Consider the following 20830-nt stretch of genomic DNA (forward strand, 5'->3'; position numbering starts at 1 on the left):
TATTGGACAACATCTGTTCTAGATTGAAAAAGGTCTGTAATTCTCACCTGGAAAACACTGCAGATCTGAAAACCTTCTGCTCCAAATCTGGAAGAGCCCTGCAGGTGAGAGATAGAGAGAAATGGAGAGAGGAGAAGAAAAAGGGGAAAAAAACTTTAAAACTTTATTCCTTTATAAGAAAAACAAGTCCCAGCTCTGTTTATTTTAGATAAAAATCCAAGAAGCTTCATAGGTCAAAAGGTCCAAACCCAGACTTTCAACATGAAATGAAGACAAGCAAGGCCTTGTTATTTGGGGCAGCCTGAAGAAAAAGTCACATCATTTTCCACATAGATACTGTGGCTGACAGACAGTTGGAGCTCTTCAAGGCTTAGGTTGATCCTGGTTGAATAATCAGCACAAAAGATCAACAATTCCATGAGAAAATAACTGGTGCTTTGATTAAAAAAAAGTTAAAAAAAATGAAGTAAGTGGAATGTCCAAAGTGTATTACAGTAAGAAACATCCAATCATCAAGCTTGAAACTCTGTTGTGTGCTCTGCTAACAACAAACAGAAGCTTAAGATTACACTTTGTAGGACTCTGATAAAGCATTCAGCAGTTTAAATGGGTTAACTTTCAGGTTCATGCCTTCTTCTCCATAGCAACTGTGGCCGTGGCTTGTGAGTATCATATTTAGTGCCAGCTGCCATACCAAATAAAAAAAACCAGTGCATTTAAAATAATTTAAACTGATGGCCATAACATCTTAAAAAAATAACTCAAAAATCTTACCAACCTAAGTTGTTAAATGAAATACACAAAAAAGTCAGTATCCCATTTATCTTTGGAATATCCAATGGAAACACTATAAAAAGCATTTGTACCAATGCAAAGAATGTGATCCAACATTCCTTGTGAGTCCAAAGAGAACATCAATACAGAAGCTCAAAATGACTAAAGAATGATCTATTAATGAATATCCTCATCTCTTTGCTTACAGAATCATTATCCAGAGTTTAGGATAAAAAAGCTGCATACTAACAAACATGCTATTTATTAATTAATCAAAGTTTCAGGCAAACATAGTTTCCTTCATTATGACCCAGAGAGAATACCCTGTATATAACTGTGTGTGGTCCTTCATCAACCACTCTCATTCTGGTATGAGTAGAGCAACTATACATGTGTGGACGCGTGCCCATGCAGGCCTCAATTCTTTTGGCTAGCAGTGCTAATTAAAGGAGCCTCCCGCAGCAACTGGAAGCAATGAGTACTGCGAGCAATCACACACACACACAGACACACAGACACAGTCTACTGAAGACCCATGCAGTGAATCAGCTACTGTTTGGGCTTCAATTCATGCTCTGTGATGGCCTTAGAACTCACTGTGTGTGCACGAGTGTATGTGAACAGACAGTGGAATGAATGGAAATGTTTGCAAAAGGCCGAGGTGATGGATAAAACTTAATTGGATGGAATTGAGGCAGACACACAAATGACAGCTGGACACTGATGCACTCTGTCAATGTTCAGGATAAAGAGGCAGTCAAGCAAACCATTGAAAAAGACATCTCTTTAAAACACACCTTTGTTATGAACAGGGGCGCTGATGTTAGTGCTCATAAAAAAAAGAAAAATCCCATGCTTCTGAATAAACCCGAATTGTGTGAGAATAAACTTAAACATGCCTGGGACGGCTAGTCTATTATCTAACTGTTTTGTAAAGAGGGAATTCCCTCAAGATTATTTCAACATCTTGTGAATTTTGTTACTTGTTTTACAGAAGTTACTGTTAGGCAGCAGACTCTGTATCTATTTGTAAAATAATTCAATTCAGACAAAATTAAAACTTGTTTTAGTGGCCCTAAGAAGCTACTATGTATATTATTCCCCATATTAGGTCAGTGTTTGACAGAAAGAACGACATACCGATACTGTGTCCAAGGAAAAGGCCAGAGGGTCATCAATATCCCCAGACATGTATACCATATTTCTTATGAGCAATGTTATTAAGGTGCAACAGTCTATATTTTAGACTTTGTTTGCTTCGAGTCCTGACAGTTAATCAAGTAATAGTACACGAATAATTTGAAATATGAGAACAAGAACCTTTTTTTAAATATTGAAGTATTCTAATGTTGGGAGAGAGAGATGGGGAACAAGGGTCCCCAGCCAGACTCAAACAAGGAACACTATAGTTCATGATCTGAACCTGAAACCCCTAGGCCACGAGAGCTCCACCCGAGACTCTTTAAAATGAACAATTATTGGGCTTCTTGTACAAAAACATAGAACAATAATATCAATTACTATTTTTCAGTAGTAAAAGTAAGAAAGCCTCCATCATAAACCATAAGAAATCCCCTATAAGAAAGTGCTTCATTCCTTCTCTAACAATTTCCCTTTTGCAAAGGACTGGCGACATCCCTGTTGGTAGTAGCCTGTTTGGGGTTTTTCTTTTCCTAAGGACACTTAAAAGAATGGTGACCAAAATATGTAGTGAACAGCACATTTCACGCTTGATAAAATAAACTTGCTTTCCGACTTAAGCAGGGATTAACTGTGAGTCAGAAAAAAAGCATAATAACTTGATTTTGCCTTGTGTGAAAGGAGGCAGCAAGAGTGAGGGATGATTTTGTTTCACAGACAGCCCTGTTGGACTGCTGGGAATGGTTTTATCTCTCCTCTATCCTTTCCCCAACAATTACTATTCAAACCTGTTACTGACTGCTCAAGACATCTGTTACACTCGGACCTCTCGGTCATCATGATATTGTCTCATATTGATGGCAGTCCCCTGAACTGAAGCAAAATTGTATTGTGGCAGACTTATATCATATTGTTGTCCAAAGAATCAATATACTATTGTATCATTATATAATAGCGACCATGCTCAGTTCACCTTGTGTTCACTCTGTGTTTTCATTTTCTGATTGAGCGGGACAATGAGAATTTGTTTTGTTTTTCTGCTCAACTTTCTTTTGAAATCGACTTTTGTAGGCCAAAAACCCAAAGAGACACTGTCTGAATTGTTAGTACATGAGTCATAAACAATGGAAAGCTGCATGACGCTTTAAAAGACCCTCAGAACATCAATACGTGGCATTCTAGGCTGTGTGAGATTTGCTTCACATAGGTAGCAATTACTGCCGAGCTGTAACAAAAGACTGTTCTGATTTTGTCCACGCATAGCATCTAAACTCTATCAAGAGTACTGAGTAGTAGATTTGAATACACACTCAGCCACTCCCTGTCTGAGGCCTACGAGCAGTGCATAATGAAATGCCAGACAGACACAGACAGATAGGTTGAAGGTGAGGAAGATGAGGGGGAGGAATAGATAATAAATGGAGTGCTGGAGGAGCAGTGTGGGGAGACTGTGGTCATAATGAGCATCTGCTGTTTAATGGATTACTGAGTAGAGCTGAACACTCCTCTGGGATCAGACCAGACACCAGCAACAAGACTGAGGAACCAGCACAAAACCAGCAGTATGGAGGATGTGAATGTCTAGAGTTTCATGGCGACATGGCCATTAGTTATAGCAGGTATTAAGTTGGTAATGTAGTGCTGGGCCTTCAGGTTTTGATATTTTTTGTGTAATGGTAAAACGTTTGGCCTAAAGGCAGAATTATACTTTTATGCTCTACGCCGAGCATAACACTAGTTGGTGGTTGGGTTTCTAAGCCACTGTCTTGAGTTTCTTCATGTACTTTACAACAACGGCGACTGAAACTGAAACCCTCCCTCGTCTCTCTCCTCAATATGTCTTGTGTTTTCCTCTTTTCCTTTTTTCCTCCACAACGCCTGTCAAAAGAAAGGACGAAGAAAAACAAGGCGACAGACAAGAGCATGTCATACAGTGAGGCAGCATGCCACTTGTGCTTAACACACTTGTCTGAGAATGTGTGTGTGTGTGTGTGTTTAAAGAGGGACTCTCAAACTGCATTATTAACTCATCTGGGTTTTCCATGAGTTGGATCCCATTTTCAGACATGCACATACACACATACACCAAGTGAACCAATCACAGTTGTTGCAGTCTGCATCGCTGCCATGTGTCATTACATTTCTAGGGAGGCACAGGCTACAGATTAGGGGATGGAGGTTTGTCGCAGAAGTATAAATCAGGCATAGGAGTGCGAATGAGTTCCAATACATTTGATTCTTTCAATTCTGCCATTACATGTCACAGAACATGTGGGGCTGTAATGAACACTGAGGTAGGGAGGAGTAAATCACGTGTACTCCTGACAGGATAAATAAACTAGCACCTGAAATAATAAAATCCAAGTGGAGAAATCCCTCAAGTATGAAATATTCACTTAGCAATTGAGTATTGAGCTTCAAGGTCCTACAGATTAAGCATTTATATGGAGGAGTGTAGTACAGCGCTACTGAACTGTGTTTACAGGTTTCACTTCAAGAACGGTGGTGTTAGTGGTCATAATGTGCTGTGAAGGAGCACACGGCTCAGGCAAGTAAGTGGCTGTATAATAACTGAATTATTCCTACATGCTGGCTCAAACATTCAGAGGAACAGGAGAAACTCAGTAAAAGTAACCTTTAACCAACTCTGTATCTGATACAGAAAAGCCTTTCATTCAAAGGTCATTCTAAATAGAGCCAATGAGTAATAGGCTCACAGAAATTTGGATGTGTAAGAAGAAAATGGCATCTGTTGAGACAAAGCTCACTGATGCTGTCACACCTATTAGCTACCTTTGGAGCATAATCATCAAAGTTATAAAAGACACAATTTGTGAGGTCAAATTTGACCTTCTGCTTATGTGAACTGTGCCACTTATCTGTTAGCATGAAATGTAATAAAGTTCTTTGTATTGGAAAGCAGCATTTTGAGTATCAGTGCAAAATCCACATAGAAAAAGTTAACTCGCTATTAGTCGCCATATTGGTAATCTAAATTTTCCTCACTACAATCGGTATCAGAATCAAATTTCCCATATCAGGCTGCATACATATAAACACAGAGGTGTCAGATCAAGTAACCATAGCTCATGAAATTCCAGTAACACTGTCTGTGTTCTTTGTTATAATATACTTACATATCACTACGAAGTCACTACTGAAAGCTAAAATGTATTATGTGTACTGACTTGCTTGGCCTGTCTTTTCCTCCACTGCCACGACACCTTCAACTCAACATTGCTGGGAACATCTGAAAAAGCAAAAAGGACAGAGAAAGAGGCTGCGATTAAGGCAAATAGTGGACACACTGTGCAGGAGAGAACAGCATTCAAAATACAGAAATGAACCCCCTAAGAATTTTTGAGGATAAGTCTTAATGACTTTGGTGAACCCACGACCTTTCCTCCAAAATCCATTTAAAATGTCCCCTTGAACAACACCTTGAAAGGCCAACTCGATAACTAATGGTCAGGTTTCTTTTGATTTTTGACAGAACATAATAATTGTAATTTTACTGTGCAGTATAGTACCTGAAACGCATTGAGCTTAGAAAATGGACAGAACGCCATTTTCTAAGCTGAATGAAAATCTATCATGTTTCAGATTTTCATAAAGGGTAATGAAAGAAACCTGGTATGAAAAGACCCACTGAGCAGGCCTGTGGAACAGAGACTAGCTGGGAAATCTATAATCTATTTCAACCAAGGACTTGAGACTTCAACCAGGTTTGGAAAATAATAGTTCATTTGTTTGTTTGTTTGTTTGTGTGTGTAACAGAAGGAACACTTGTGATGGTATAGTTTGTTATTGTAGCAATCCAATGAACACCAAAATCAACAGTGCACTATTCCATCTCTTATCCCTCTCTGACTTCCCTCACGTCTGTGTCACTGGGCTGAGTGAAGATCGCTGGTTCCTTCTGAAAACATAAATCTTTAAAGCCTCATAAATATATAGTTTCATGGTTAAAATAGGCTCAGTAATTTCTTAGAACAGCTGGTCACTGTAGTTTTTAGAAAACATAACTCAAACAGGAGGAAATGATGGGTTTGTTGGAGAGTATTTTCAGTGGCAGATTAATCCACATTTGGTGCTCTAGTGAGTATTTGGTGGGAATGTACAGAAGTATCACAGTTAAATCACAATACAAATATGTAAATATTCAAATTGGTGAGATAATAAATGAAGCCTGATATCAATTGTGGTATCAAGGCACAAAGACTTCAATTTCACTTTTACAGAGAAAGAAAAGAAAAGAAATATGCAGTGCTCCGACCTTAGAAATAAAAAAAAAAGGATTATATATATTATATATATTCATATATTGCTGGCTGTCCCTAGTGGTCACTCACAAACTACTTTATTCACCTTGATGCTCTTTGGGTAATGACTAAGATATGCATGTATGTAAAATGGAGTATTCAAAACTGTGACCGTATCCAAAGGACTCAGTATACTTCAAAGAAAGTACTTGTTTGTTTGATTGTCTAAAGGCCCTAACACAACAAACCAACGGCAAAGAACCAGCGGCGACAAAAGCCGACTGTTGCATTGCATCACGTTGACTAGGTCTTGGCAAAAAAGTAGAACACACAGCACCAACTACAGCGAATGGCCAACTAGGATGTACGTTATGCACCTGCTTGAGTGGTAATGACTGACAGGTGGCGGTAGGCTGCATTTTTTGTGGAAAAAACTCCAAAAACTAGGACTAGAGATGCTCACAGACAGCCCGCATTGGCGGTATGTCAGAGCCTTAACAGCGTCACCTTTCCAACAATTTCTGTAACTTTCCAATCTTCCCGACAACAACATCCCCTTTACACAGCAATTGTGTGACCAGATGTGTGACGGTGTGAAATTAGGCACTGTCAGAGTGTGCAAAGCATTTAGGTAGCAACATCTCATTTTTAGCCAGTGCTGATGTCACAATGTGCCGGTTAAAGCGACAAACGTCGGCAGGAGGCCACATCACCTGTCGCTAATTAGTGATAAATCTTTGAGTAACTGGATGGCAGGCCCATGTAAAGCTTCGCTGCTGTCAGGTTTGTGTGCTCCCGGCAAGCTGGTGTCTGTACTCACCAAAGATTGTTTAAGCAGCACTCTATAAGACAACACACAACCTCTAGTCTCAGCTCCAACAGAGTGAGATGTCTTCTCTCTAGTGGATCACGTCATGTCGACCTTCTTTCAGTTAAACATCCATTCATATCATATCAATAATTGCACTTAGTATTGTCAGATGCCCAATATTAAATATATTAAAGGATTCCAGTTTTCATCCTTGTACTGCAGTTATGCATTCAGAGCAGTCACCTCTGAGTTTTGGGACTGGGATGTGGCATTGTGTGAAAATGTGACGTCAATGAATACCCTCTTGTTTTTTTTTTTTTTGGTCCCCATCTCTCTTCTCACTTTGATGTCTCAGTTTGAGCAAAGAGAATCCTGCAGTTCATCAGCCTGCAGGGAAACACATCCCCTCAGCTGCTCTCCTCCAGCTCAACACTGATTAACACTCATCTACACACTGCACGCGCTCCATAAGCAAACCACTTCACTGCAGCCTGTGTGACAGGGACAGCCACATGGTGCTTATAATAACTATTTGCTCTTCAGTCCCACTTTGTAGTTGAGTGATTCTCTATCAGCAGTATTCACTGCAGTGCTGGTGGAAGAAAGGCGACACTGTTTCATAATCCAAGACAACTGAGGGAAGGACTCGGCCAGTCCTGACTGATGCTCTCTCTACTTCTGTTAGCAAAGGGAGCACAGAGGGACAGCTTGACCGTGGCGAGGTCCCTATTTGTGGTATAGCTTGTCTATCCAGCACTACCAGACTATTTGGCTTAAATACACACAGCACCTATTCTTCTAAATAACACAATCAGTCAGTTTACACAGACAGGCCAATGAGAGGACATGTCATCTTACTGCCAAAAACGCATGCCAGTTTGTCACTTAACAGAAAACATGCTTTTGTTTCTAGATATGCCACGAGCTGATCCAAAGCGTCCCTATCAGGGGGAGAGAAGAGGGGCAGGGAGGGCGGGATAAGAGCGAAGCTAACCCAGCTTGGACCTGGATAATGTCCAGACTCAGGAAAATAAAATGGATGAAAGCTAACCCAGCAACAGGAAATCAGAGACCGTTGTTCCCACTTCAGAGATGTGGCTCAATCCATTCATTTATTATTCTGTCACTTTAATTAAATTTTTAATGAAAATGAGATATATATCCCATTTAACAACATTTTTGGGGGCTTTTATTGCCTTTTATGATAGTGACAGCTGCAGATAAGCAGGAGGGGGGGGCCTAGAGAGGGGATGACACGCAGCAAGGGGCCACAGGTCGGATTCGAACCGCGGGCCACTGCAGCAACGACTCGGTACATGGGTCGCCAGCTCTACCCACTGAGCTAACCGGGCGCCCCATTTATCACCATTTAAACAACTCAACAATCACCACACAGAATTGACAGATTATGCATTTATAAACACATGGGAAGAAAAGATGACCAGACCATGTGGCCACTTTTCATACCAACAACCCAGTAACCCTGTTTGACCTCCTTGTTGCTACTTGCTTTTCCCAGTAACCATAGCTGCCGCTGGTTGATGAGCGCTTTTATCAGTATTACTCGCTGGTCCTGTGTATGGATGTTTCTGCCGACTAATTAAATGAAAATCTAACTTTAGACGAGTTGACTAGTCTAAAAGTAATTCAAGGTTCAGAAAACAGTCAAAATAGATCCCACTGTAAAGACTAAGTACACGAAGCGCGCACACACACAGGCTTCACAAGTTCCTCTGTTATATTTCTCAGTATATCCTGTTAAACAGACCTGACGCGGTGGCAGATTGTTACATTATCACATTTACATGTCAGGAACCCCATTGGGATATTACTGTAATTGGCAACAGATGGAATAACCTATAACAGGACAACGCTGTGAATGATTAGAAATAAAATGAAGAAGCTGTTTGTGTTATTAGACGGAGAAAGAGATCACTCTCCTGGCTGCTTGTTGTGGGATAACCGGATCCACCACATTTTTACCACCACTGGCTAGATTCACTTCGTTAATGACAAAACGTAGATGACGCCATCGGTGATGATGTGACGTTGCAGAGGAACATGTTACAGCTTTCAGGGAGTGGGTAGGCTAACGCTGCGTTAGCTAACTGTCAGTAAGCATATACAGCGAGGCTGACAGCTGCTTTATCATGTGATTGCTAATTTGTAAGTGATCAACATCATCCTAACTTACCATACTCTGGGTATTTTCTTTTCAATCCCAGTTCCACCATCCTCTTTCCCCTGATAGGTCCATCTCTAACAGACAGCTGTGTGAGGTTAGATGGCAGAGACTGAAACCAGCTGCTAGAATCCCAAAGCAGCCCGCAGTAACCAAATGTCAGGACTACAAGTGGGACAAAGAGGACTCTTAAAACCAGTGGGGGCATTTAGTGCAGGGACGAGGGGCTGCCGCCTGCTGGGGCAAAGACGACATTAACCAATGTTGTACATTAATAAAAAATGATAATTAGTTTAACCGACTAATATTTCTGGTGTCGACTAGCAAGATTAGTAACCGACTACTCGACAAATTGCAAACATTCTTAGTCTTGTGGCACTCACCCCAATTCTGACGAACAGACATAGAGAACAACATGCCAGCCCGGACCCTCACCAGTTCGCATTCAGAACCAACAAATCCACAGAGGATGCCATCTCCGCTGCCCTCCACTCAGTCTTCACACACCTTTAGAAAAACAACCCCTACGTCAGTATGCTGTTTATTGGTTTCAGCTCAGCATTCAACACAATCTCTCCTGTCAAACCGATTGGTAAACTCAGCAGTCAGGGCCTGAATACCACACTCTGCAACTGGATATTGGACTTCCTCACAAACAGACCCCAGACAGTTTGGACTGGTGGTTACACCTCCTCCACTAGAGCTCAACACTGAAGCCCCTTCCTGGTCATGCTGTACACCCATGACTGCATCCCCCGTCATGGAGACAACACTGTTGTGAAGTCTGACACACCATCATCAAACTACAATCAGACTTCATATCTGGCTTGTCCTGTGTGGGGATGTTCCTGGACACTAATTTTGCAGTAGAAAAAGCTGCCGGTCCCATTTACAGTAAAATAGACCATATAGCAGGGTATGCTTTAGGGCTTTGACTCCGAACTTCGTTATTCGAATATAATTTGAATATTTATAAAAATAAAGATATTCTAACGAATATTAGGCAGCCCTTAATATTCGAACCTGTTACAGGCATTATTTTTGTAAATGTGTTTGCTTGTAAATGTTGTTTTCAATTCAGATTCCAAGGCTTTTTGTCAATCGCGAGCTCATTAGCAAGGCTATTATTGGTCATCTGGGCTCCTGTAGGTGACGTTAGCGTCCTGGTTAGCACCTATTTTGTATACCACAACAATGGCCGCGCCAACGCCTACAACAACTATGCCTGAGGAGTTCGAAATCTACACTCCAGACCACCTGAAAAGCAACGTGTGGCGCTATTTTGGGTTCCCAAAGGAACAGGGAAAATCACGACTAAGGACAAAGTGATATGTAAAATATGTAGGACCAAACTCACATACCACGCAACGACCAGCAACTTGAGAGCCCACCTGTCAACACTACATCCCGGCAAGCAGGAAGAGGAGGGGGGGAGGGGGAGGGATCGGGGGCGAGGCAGGCCAGAATCGACTTTTTATTTATTTTTGATAAGAACAGTGGATAAAACCCAGGTCTGACTTTTAATAAAAATTAAAAAAACATGAGTGTGTTTTTCTTCTGAAAACATTATTGCCTGCCTATTGACATTGACTGATACATATATACAAGTTTGATACCAATATAGGTCTTACTGAAGGCATTTAATGGTCAAAATATTATTAAAAAATATTCAAATATATTCGAATATTAATAAACAAACAAACTTCGAATATGATTTTTGGCCAAAAGTCAAAGCCCTAGAAGGCTTTAGGGTGTAGGGTAGTAACTGAGCAGCCAATGAGAGCAGCTCAACGTCACCTCCACTGGCTCCGTCAAACTGTCATGGCGACGACCATACTGCCAAACTGGAGGCCTCAAAGCGGTACTTCACAAACCAATGGGTGACGTCATGATAGGTTCACACTTGGCTGGAAGGGAAGCTTTGGTACTTTTGCTTGAAAAATTAACAATTACTTAATAGGTGTTAATTAATAAGGCACAGCCCTGAAAATTCATTATTTGAAAGCCTTGATTAAATGGTTTTACAAGAGGATTTCTCTAACAAGAATAGTAATTTAAAAAAATACGAGTAGAAATTGCATGTATGTGTATCCTGCTGCTTGAGCTGCTGAAATGGTGATTCACTGTGCTTAATTGGGCACATTCGTGATATTCTCTGTTAATTAACTGAGTACAAAACAAAGATTGCTGTCATTTATATTCAACTTCTTATAACAACAGTATTCTCTAAAACCATTCTAAGAAATCACTTCATAATTTTAAACACGGTTTGAGCTGCAAACATATACTTAAACACAACTTCACAACCACAAGCACCAGTTCCATGAAATGAAAGTGTGAAAACATTCTTCCAAACATTGAAAAAGACAAAAAAAGAACAAGGTATTAAAGTGTAACACCTTCCCAAAGAAAGACCAAGCACTGAGCAGAACTCCCCAGACAGTCATAGTGAGAGCACAGGGAGGGGGAGCGGGCTGAGCTTCCTGCACAAACTATTCCTTACAGCCTTCCCCTCGTGTCTTAACATGTTCTAACACACCTTCCCACTTCACCCTCTAGGCACACACTTTCCACAGAAACCCCCAATAATGCCCTGAAACCACTGTTTCTTTAGAAACACACACCCTCAACAGCCTACATGTTACTGCTGACGGACTAGTGTTCAGATTCACTCAGCTCATTAGTGAGCACAGGGCGTTCAATAAGATCTAACCAAATCATCAGGCTAAACACTTAGCCTCATTGCGTCTATAATCCACACTGCATCTTTATTTGTGTACTCAGCTATAGCAGTGAATCAAAAATAGGATTTGTAGGCAATTAGAGACCTCTGCTGTGATGAATGCGGTTTTAAAATTGAGTCACTGAACTAAAGAGAATATTTTCCATGATTTCTGTCATTGCCAATCTGTAGGTTCAAGGTCAGTAGAGCTCAAGTCTGCACATTGCGCCTCAATAAATGTCAAATGTCTCTTTAGAACAGTTTGACTTTGCTGCATGCATAAAAAAAAAAAGTGCATCTGGTTTTATGAGCTGATGAACTCCACTGCTGACAGGGAGGAAGCCTGGGATATTCTCTCCATCACTGACAACACACACCAACACACCCCACAGCTGGGAAGACTTGTTCTTCTATCCTCCGGGGACAACCTCATTTACAATATTTACCCCATTAGCTAAAACACTCAACCACAAGCAGATAATGTCCACACTAATGCAGATACATTAAAAAAAACATCTTTGTCTCTTGGATTACACTTCCAGCCACAACAACTCTGTGTCTTACATCTCTGAAAACAGTTATTCCCAGATAGGGAACTTATTATTAGCTGTGTTTTAGGGCTGCATAATATAGTAAAAACATCATATTGGGATTATTTTGACAGATATTGCAATATGATTCCATGTAGTAGGAATGATCATCTTTGCATCACAAATGAAATTTCTTACTGAAAAACCAATAAAATCATGCTGATGTGACATTTGTTGGGGTCTGTACCAAACAAACCTGTTTTCTTACATGTAGATTTGCAGACCATGGCATCTCTGTATAACTGACTAGTTCATTATAATGCTATTTTATCACACATTTTAACTTACATTTTAACATAATACCCTTGGCCATATCGCAATTACAATATAATGTGATTAATTGTGCAGCTCTACCTTTTTTGCAGCCAAATGTTTCCATCCACTGCCGCTATGCCATTATCAGGAGTAACTTCATCAAAATAAGCAGTAGGTGGGCGAATTCTCCAGTCAGTTTGTTTCATGTATTAATGTGAGGAAGGTTCCATCAGATCTGTGTCCAGGGATCATGTACATATTATAGAGTCATGGGAGCAATGAGAAGACTGTTGGAGCCAAACAGCTCATCAGTTGTGAGTTTAATATTCACATCAGACCTTGTTTGGAAAAGGTGTCTCCAGCTCCCAATAAGAGCAATAACTCTTTGAAAATGGCAAAAACCACCTCAAGTTAAAGTAAAAATTGAGGGAGTCTTGCTGTTTCCATCAACAATTAACAATAACAATCTATCCATCTATATTGTGAGACAACTGTAATGTCTGTACAGCCAGTAACTATTGCTTTGTAATTTAGCAATAGTTACTGGCTGTACAGACATTACAGTTGCAGGGGGATGGACAGAACGGTTAACACAAAGAATAAAATACTACCTATTACTGTCTAACAACAATTGTGGCCTCCAAAATGAGCAGAATTGACTGAACACCTGGCCTCAACACAAATTGAACATTAAAAGGTTTATGAAGGCAAACCTACTGCAGGCCTGATGTGTTTGGTTACATGATACTGTCCAGGTGCTCATGTTTGCTCATGCTCATGTGTGCAGAGTATACTGTAGACATACAGCAAATATACAGACACGTAGAGCACATATACAGCAGATAGAAGGGGCTTTAGTTTTAATGGCAAGACTAGTGCCAGCTGCTCTACAACATGTTGCTATTTTCCTGACCTTCAAATGTGCCTCATCTGTCACTTTCATGTATTGTTAGAAATATTATTATATATATTATATATTGTGGTTTATGATTTAACCGTTTCATCCCTACATCAATCCTGGCAAATATTGAGACATGCTTCCACTGACAACACACCCATGACACCGAACGGTAGAAACATTCTCAGTGCTTAAATGATGGAACACCTTCTATTTCATCTCAGTGCCAAAATATTGAAGCGTGCCCTTCAGTGTCAACACAGAGCAAAGATGTGTGTGCCTCCATTATAGCTAAACCTTTAATACTATAGTTCTACTCACAATTGAGAATTTAGAGGAATTTGTGGGAGCAGTTTAGTATTTAGGGCTAAGTATTGAGCTGACTATCCCTCCTGAAGACCCATATTAAAGTTATTTAAAAGCATGGACAGCCCTTGTAGCCTGCTGAATTCTGATGCAAATGAAAGAAATAACTCAGGGGTAAAACCTTGTCTCAGAAGATCACCTGTTCTGGATGATCAACATTAAAGCAGTTTAGTAGGTGATCCAACACTAACCTCTTCACTTGGCATACAGAGCCTATTTGATACACAATCATGCTGTTGACATCATGCATGGTGTTGGAAGGGATTAGTCAATGTGAGGTCAAACTGCTATTTCTAAGCTATAAGTGATAAGCAGAGTCTTCATCAAACTACTTAAACAAGCAGCGCTGCTTTGGTTGTTTGATAAATTGCTGAAGAGCACCCCTTTACCAGAGCACTCTGGGAACTGATCAAACGCCATGTATCCAAGAAAACTTCAACTGGACTCATGTTGTATCAGACAGACTTTTGTAAAATTAGTCACGGAAAATGAGAACCTTGCAAGTTTTCCTTTTGTATCAAGCAGCAAAAAAAGCTGTAGCATGATGCGTTTGAGTGCGATGTTGAACCAAAAATGGTGCACCTCTAATTTGGAGTAATAAATATGTACTTTTTCCTGGTCATTTTAACCAAAAACGTTTTTTTGTGCTTTGAAACATTAACTTCATGAAACATACTTTTAAGTGTTGACTGTTAATACTATGAGAGTTAGTGTGTGCACTAAACGTAAATCATTTTTATCATTTTCAACATGTATTAATTTGTCCTCAGTTTCTGACTACTGATTTGCTAAGTTTGCAATGATGCAAATCAATGAGCATTTATTAAACGTCATCATTGGCCTACCTTTATTTGTTAAGTTCTTCACTGAATTGTTTGACCATCGAATTCCCAGAAAATGCACTACTTACTGTTCACTACATATATATATATATATATATTTAATAGGTATATATATTAAGCATCAGCACCAACCATTGGACAGGCACCAGTTTGATGAGAATGTAAAGGACATGATCTTTTGTTATGTCTGAATATTTTACAAGTAGCTTTCAAAAAGTGGGCAATCCTGTGTCTTTGACTTTTGACAAACCCACTTTTTACAATTATGCCACACAGTGTCCATGTTTGTGTAGCTGGCAGGTTTCAGTCCACACACAGTTTAAAATCCATAAAATGTAATAATGTTACCAGAGAAATCAAGAAGCTCCACTTACCACAGGGAAGGGTTTTAATAGCCTCGCCCTGGCACACAAACACTATCTCCCTGTGAAAACCCACCCTGGGGTCTTCCTCTTAATTATCCAGTGTTATCTCAGACATCAGTGATATGCTCAGGACAGAAGTGGGCCTGGGCCTACAGCTCAGCACTAATTGGGTCTCCACTCAGGAGCAGAAAGAACAAGTCAGTCATCAAACGGGAATGTCACAAAGGGAAATCAGCTTTTTATAGCCACCATTCTCAATGTGCCATTTCAGAGCCTCGCTCATCATTTAAAGTCTACCAGGAAACAAATTACTAGGATGGAATAAAGGTGAATCATAATATATTACTCAGGAAATGCACTCGGCCCAACAGATTGACTGCTTTTAGCTTAAACAGAAAGACAGGTGATGATCTACATGAGTGCTCATTGTTATGTCATGGTGGTTCGGCGATCAATCCAGGACAATGTTTCCTAAACATGGAATCACAGGCCTCCTCTCTGATGACTGATTCTTCCTGCAACAACACTGGCTGATGTAAATCAGATATGCAAACTGGTTAGGGGTGGGAAAAGTAGGAAGGATGCATGAGCAGAGTAAATTCAGGCCCACTAAAGGCTAATTGCTGATGACGTTTAGTCGAGTCTACTCCAGTGCTAGTTACAGGCTGACAGAAGTACGAAATTGAGCAAAATAAAGTATAATGCGCTTATTTATTAAATCAAAATGAAAAGCGTGTCCATCTTACCCTGTTCTCCCCTACAGTATAATTAATAAGAATGCATAAGTCCATTGGCCCATGCCATCTACTTCACATGCAACAGTCTTGTCAATTAGGTAGCTGGTTGGCTAACATTACCTGTCTTCATTCTGGCTTTTACCACACAGTAGGACACTGCACATGAACAGAGTAGGTTTACGACACTTTCATCCAGTCTGAAGTCACATTGTTACCATCCACTGTTTAGATCTTGGTGCTTTTTAACTCTAGATTTGAACTGGATGAAGGATTTTAGTCATCAGACGTCTGGATCTTAAGTTATCAGAGAAACAAGCTGAGCTAACGTTAGCAGCAGTCTGTCCAACAGTGTGGGCGAAGCAGTAATTTTTAAGGTGGAACTGCTTTATTCTGTGTTTTTATTTGAGTATCCAGAATGCTGACCCCTTTTGGATTCAAAACGGCAAATTTCACCAAAAGGTGACAATTTGCATGCCTGTTTAAACGTGTTTTCCCCCTGCTCATGTTGGGGTTCTATGGATGGCAAAGTCAGTCTGTCAGACTTTGGTTAAGAGCAACAATTATTGGCCAGATATAGTCCTAACATTTTGTCATAGAGTTGTGTTCCCCAGTATATTATTCCCAGTGATTTTGGAGAACCTGATGACGTTTTCCAGTGCCTTCATCAGGTAAAATATTCCCATGCCCAACACATTGGTCCATGATAAAGGATCTGAAGGGCACACTGGCATCAAACTCACAAATAACGTGAAGGGCAATTTACAGTTTTTGCTTTTCTTTATTACTGGGCCGGTTCCAAGATACATGTTTACGAGTTCTCTGGATAATTAAAAAAAACCAGAGCCCCTCAAATCTGGTGTATAAACAGATGTGAGAAGACCTTTTCCAGGCACTGAGACCAAAAACAGCAATGCATTAAAAAACATGAAATGAAATGAAATAGACTACAACCTTGAAGTCCAATTAAATTAACAAACACTGAAAACCCTTCACAGTGCTTTATATTCACTGTGAAAAACATGTGTTGCCAGGTATACTGTAGAATTATGTTAAAAGTTATCTACCATGACTTCTACCCAACTATGACTAAAGGACTGGATATGTCAATTGTAACTGCAGCAGTCAGGAGCTTTTTATGCATGCTGGCATTTGCAAGTATGTTAAAGGGGAAAACCTCAACATGCATATACCAAATCCAGAACAAACACAACAGTGTCAGCATAGTGGCCACTGCAGCAGTAGGTCCACAAAGTGTATTATTTCTATAGCTTTCATATAGATGTGCATATGACATGGGTCTGCTCAGCGTGGGAAATTAGCAACTGCCAAATGCTGGTAAAACATGAAACGTGAATCATAACAATTTCCCATCCTGGAATGCGTGTTCAACCCACAATGAACCCATTCATCAGACTGCTGTCACAGGTTGTTGTGTGGTTGTCACTGTTTCATAAATAAATGTTCCTCTTTCAGTTTAACTTCTTGACATCCAAATCTGCTGCGCTCTCTCTCTCTCTCTCTTGCCCACACTCTGTTTCTCTTCCTCTTTCTCTGGTTAGTTCAATGACTTTCAAGTCTCGCAATCAACAAATTAAGCTTCCATCCCTTCACCAATTCAACAGAGCCAGGCAGCATCCGGATGGAATTCGACCCTGTTTGTAAAAGGTAAAGACAATCCTTGTCCAAGGACAGGAAAATGTTTACGGGAATACAATGGGTCTAAATTCAGATGGCTCAAATATTGAGGTTGGCCACCCAAACCTAAGACCTCATTTAGTACTGTTAATTCATTTTATAACATCAGTATCAGCGAATAAGGTGGCATTCACCTTATCAGTGGTTGACGTTTATCTGTTGTGTTGCACCAATTTTGTGCCAGCTAAAGGTTGCGTTTGTTATTTCCAACTCGGATATTGTAGAAATAATCACCTCCGTTTTCCAGTACTGGCACATACTGCACACAAATACAGATGTGCTCCATGCAGCAGCTGAGTGGCTGTCCAGCTCTGCATCTCACATCATGGGTGAGAGGAGAAATGACTGAGCTGCAACAAGGAAGAGGTGATTATCTTTATATATGTATTTGTTATCTGGCACAACAGGGGAATAAATAACAAGAAAAAATAGGTAATGGCCAAATTGTTATTGTAACATCGGTTTTGGACCAGAATTTCCCAATCGGTGCATCCCTACTTCTGATATTCATTATGGGAGAACAAAATGAGTTTCCTTGCATCGGTAATAAAACTGGAACTTGGGGTTAGGGACACCTTTTTCCAAGCCCCATTCAACAAGTCACATTTTCTATATTTCACAATAATTCACTAAACCACATGGAAGCTCACAACATCAATAGATGGCTTCATTCATTGCTCGCATTCTGCACTAATGAGCGGCATTGAATTGTAAACAGAAGCCAGACAGTCAAGCTCGATGAGATTTCAGCTTCATCCCTTATAGTCTCACGGATAACCTGCAAACAGAGGGGGTGTGTAGTACCAGTAGCTGTGACTCTAGCGGGCAGACAGGGGCCAGAACATCCAGCCTGGATCCCGGCAGCTCTGACACAGCTCCGGATCTCAGTAACGTCAGACACCAAAACACAACCTCAGATTTCCCATTACCGTTACACTGAGGAAAAGACGATGCTCCACAATAAGTAGTTCTGCATATTGAAAGCACACACACATCTCGGTGTCCGCATACAAAGCGGCCTTGCATGAAGAATAAGAAAAGCAGCATAAAATAATTACGGGAAAACTTTATTTCTACAGCCAGCAGCGTCGTAGATCCCCAGCTAGCATGCTAACAGCTAGCTCCGTAAAGCAACAGTCGTTAATGTTAGCATAGCAAACGCTAACGTTCAGGGGCTCAGGGTAATAAACCTGAACCTCCTCTCTCTCATGGTCTGTTCCCTTTATAGCGCTGGTATATTCATGTGTTTTCCATGTGGAATAAAGATTCCAAGTACAAACCCCAGTCCCGCAACCACTGGGATAACTGGAATAACGTTACAGCTAGCTGCTGAGGCTACGACAGCTACTCTCAGAACTCCGCACAGAACACAGGCTTCAGCTTTGACACAGCGGCACAGAACATGAGACCTGGCAGTGATTTCGGACTCACCGGTATTCGTTCACGACAAACAGCAGCTCGACGAGAGAGAGGGAGGAGAACAAGCTTCAGCGTTTAGAGTTAAAAGTGAACTTCTGCACGGCGCTGCTCAGTCCGCCATCTTGGATCTGCTGGAACCCTGGGCTCAACCAAATCTGGCAAACAGGGGAGGGTTTAAAATTTAACCCTCAAAATTATTCCTGTAATGTTTGTTTTCACAAACCGAAGTCCAAAGGAAGACTGGGTATTCTTTTTTCTCTTCGCTATCTGGGAAAGACTGAAGGTCTGTCAGTGGTATTGTTGTCATATCTTACCTCATATTACTCACGGATAACCCCTAAAGCCACAGTGGCCACAGGGCAGCTTTTTTCTTTTTTTCTTTTTTACAGATGTGCAATGCAAAAAAGTTCCAAACACCTCTGAATGATTTGTGAGATGAAGATAGGAATTGACATGTACAAGTACAGACAGCACATTATCAGTCCTATCCTTACAAACATGTATTATCACAAAACAAACTGTTACTAATGTGAACATTATACATTTTTAGAGCCATTAAAATGATGAATATGCACACAGTGGCCACTTGCCAGTTTATTAGGTCCACCTAGCTATAACTGGTACAGTATAATAGAGTGGTTCTCAACCTTCTTCCCTCTGAGAGCTCTTTTCTATCACTGAGTAAACTGAGTCAGTGACATATTTAATGGATATTTCATATTATATTCAACAGTAACAGAGAACAACAGATAAACTGTACAGTGAACACAATAACTGCTGGAAGTTTGTGTAACATCTGGATGAATTTTGAGCAGATTATTTCCTGTGAATATTGATCAGAGATTTTCATTACAGTTTTGGGAATTTCTATTCAATGCTCTGTCTATATTGTGTATTTATTTATTTTACAATCACATATTTTATTTTTGAGAAATTCCGCATTTTATTGTCATTGTTCTATTAGCTCTTTGGTTGTTATAACTGTATACTTTTCTAATGCAGGACGAGGCTGTTTATCAGAGTGAAGGCTCTGTGAATATAGTTTGTGTTCAGGTCTTAAACATTTGTATCTTGAATATTAATAAAAACTTAAAAAATACAATTTCATTTAGTTTTCTTTACAGAAAATAATGAAATATTACTATTATATATGCTATGCCAGTGTATTCGTACACCCTTTAAAATCAAAAAAGGCTTGTGGTCTACATGCACTACAGGATGGCACAATAAAATGCAGTTGTTGCCCTCTCCATGCTTCACACACAGAAAATGTATAAACAGATTTTCAAATATATAAATAGAATAGAAAATGAAAAATAATATAGGCAATAGATAAATAGAGCAAACTATATAAAAGTTACACTAAAGGAAGAGATACAAATGAAAACTAAACAGGAAACTAGATTACAGTGACATATCAGAACTGTCTGGGGTCTGTTTGTGAGGAAGTCCAATATCCAGTTGCAGAGTGTGGTATTCAGGCCCTGACTGCTGAGTTTACCAATCGGTTTCACAGGAGAGATTGTGTTGAATGCTGAGCTGAAACCAATAAACAGCATACTGACGTAGGGGTTGTTTTTCTAAAGGTGTGTGAAGACTGAGTGGAGGGCAGCGGAGATGGCATCCTCTGTGGATTTGTTGGTTCTGAATGTGAACTGGTGAGGGTCTGGTCTGGCATGTTGTTCTCTATGTGGTGGAGAACCAGTTTCTCAAAGTGTTTCGTCAGTATTGGGGTGAGTGCCACAGTGGTAGCGGTTTAGAATAGACACTGC

The 20830-nt window shown here is 40.2% G+C and overlaps 1 protein-coding gene across 3 annotated transcripts in view; it reads right to left on the reverse strand.

Moving 5' to 3' along the window:
- The window catches only part of ndst2a (N-deacetylase/N-sulfotransferase (heparan glucosaminyl) 2a), a 40869-nt gene extending 21648 nt beyond the window's left edge, over positions 1 to 19221 (reverse strand). The window contains exons 1-4 of one of the 3 annotated variants that reach the window (XM_051422999.1): positions 19071 to 19218; positions 9553 to 9676; positions 5103 to 5164; positions 48 to 98 (exon numbers count right to left, since the gene is read on the reverse strand). The gene's annotated coding sequence lies outside the window, so the exon portion shown is untranslated. Of the gene's footprint in view, positions 1 to 47; positions 99 to 5102; positions 5165 to 9552; positions 9677 to 19070 lie in introns of all 3 variants that reach the window. The other 2 variants (XM_051422991.1, XM_051423006.1) reach the window with 2 other exon arrangements.
- Positions 19222 to 20830: the final 1609 nt, after the last annotated feature.

Source organism: Dicentrarchus labrax, unplaced genomic scaffold (assembly GCF_905237075.1).
Source record: "Dicentrarchus labrax unplaced genomic scaffold, dlabrax2021, whole genome shotgun sequence".
Classification (NCBI taxonomy): Eukaryota; Metazoa; Chordata; class Actinopteri; family Moronidae; genus Dicentrarchus; species Dicentrarchus labrax.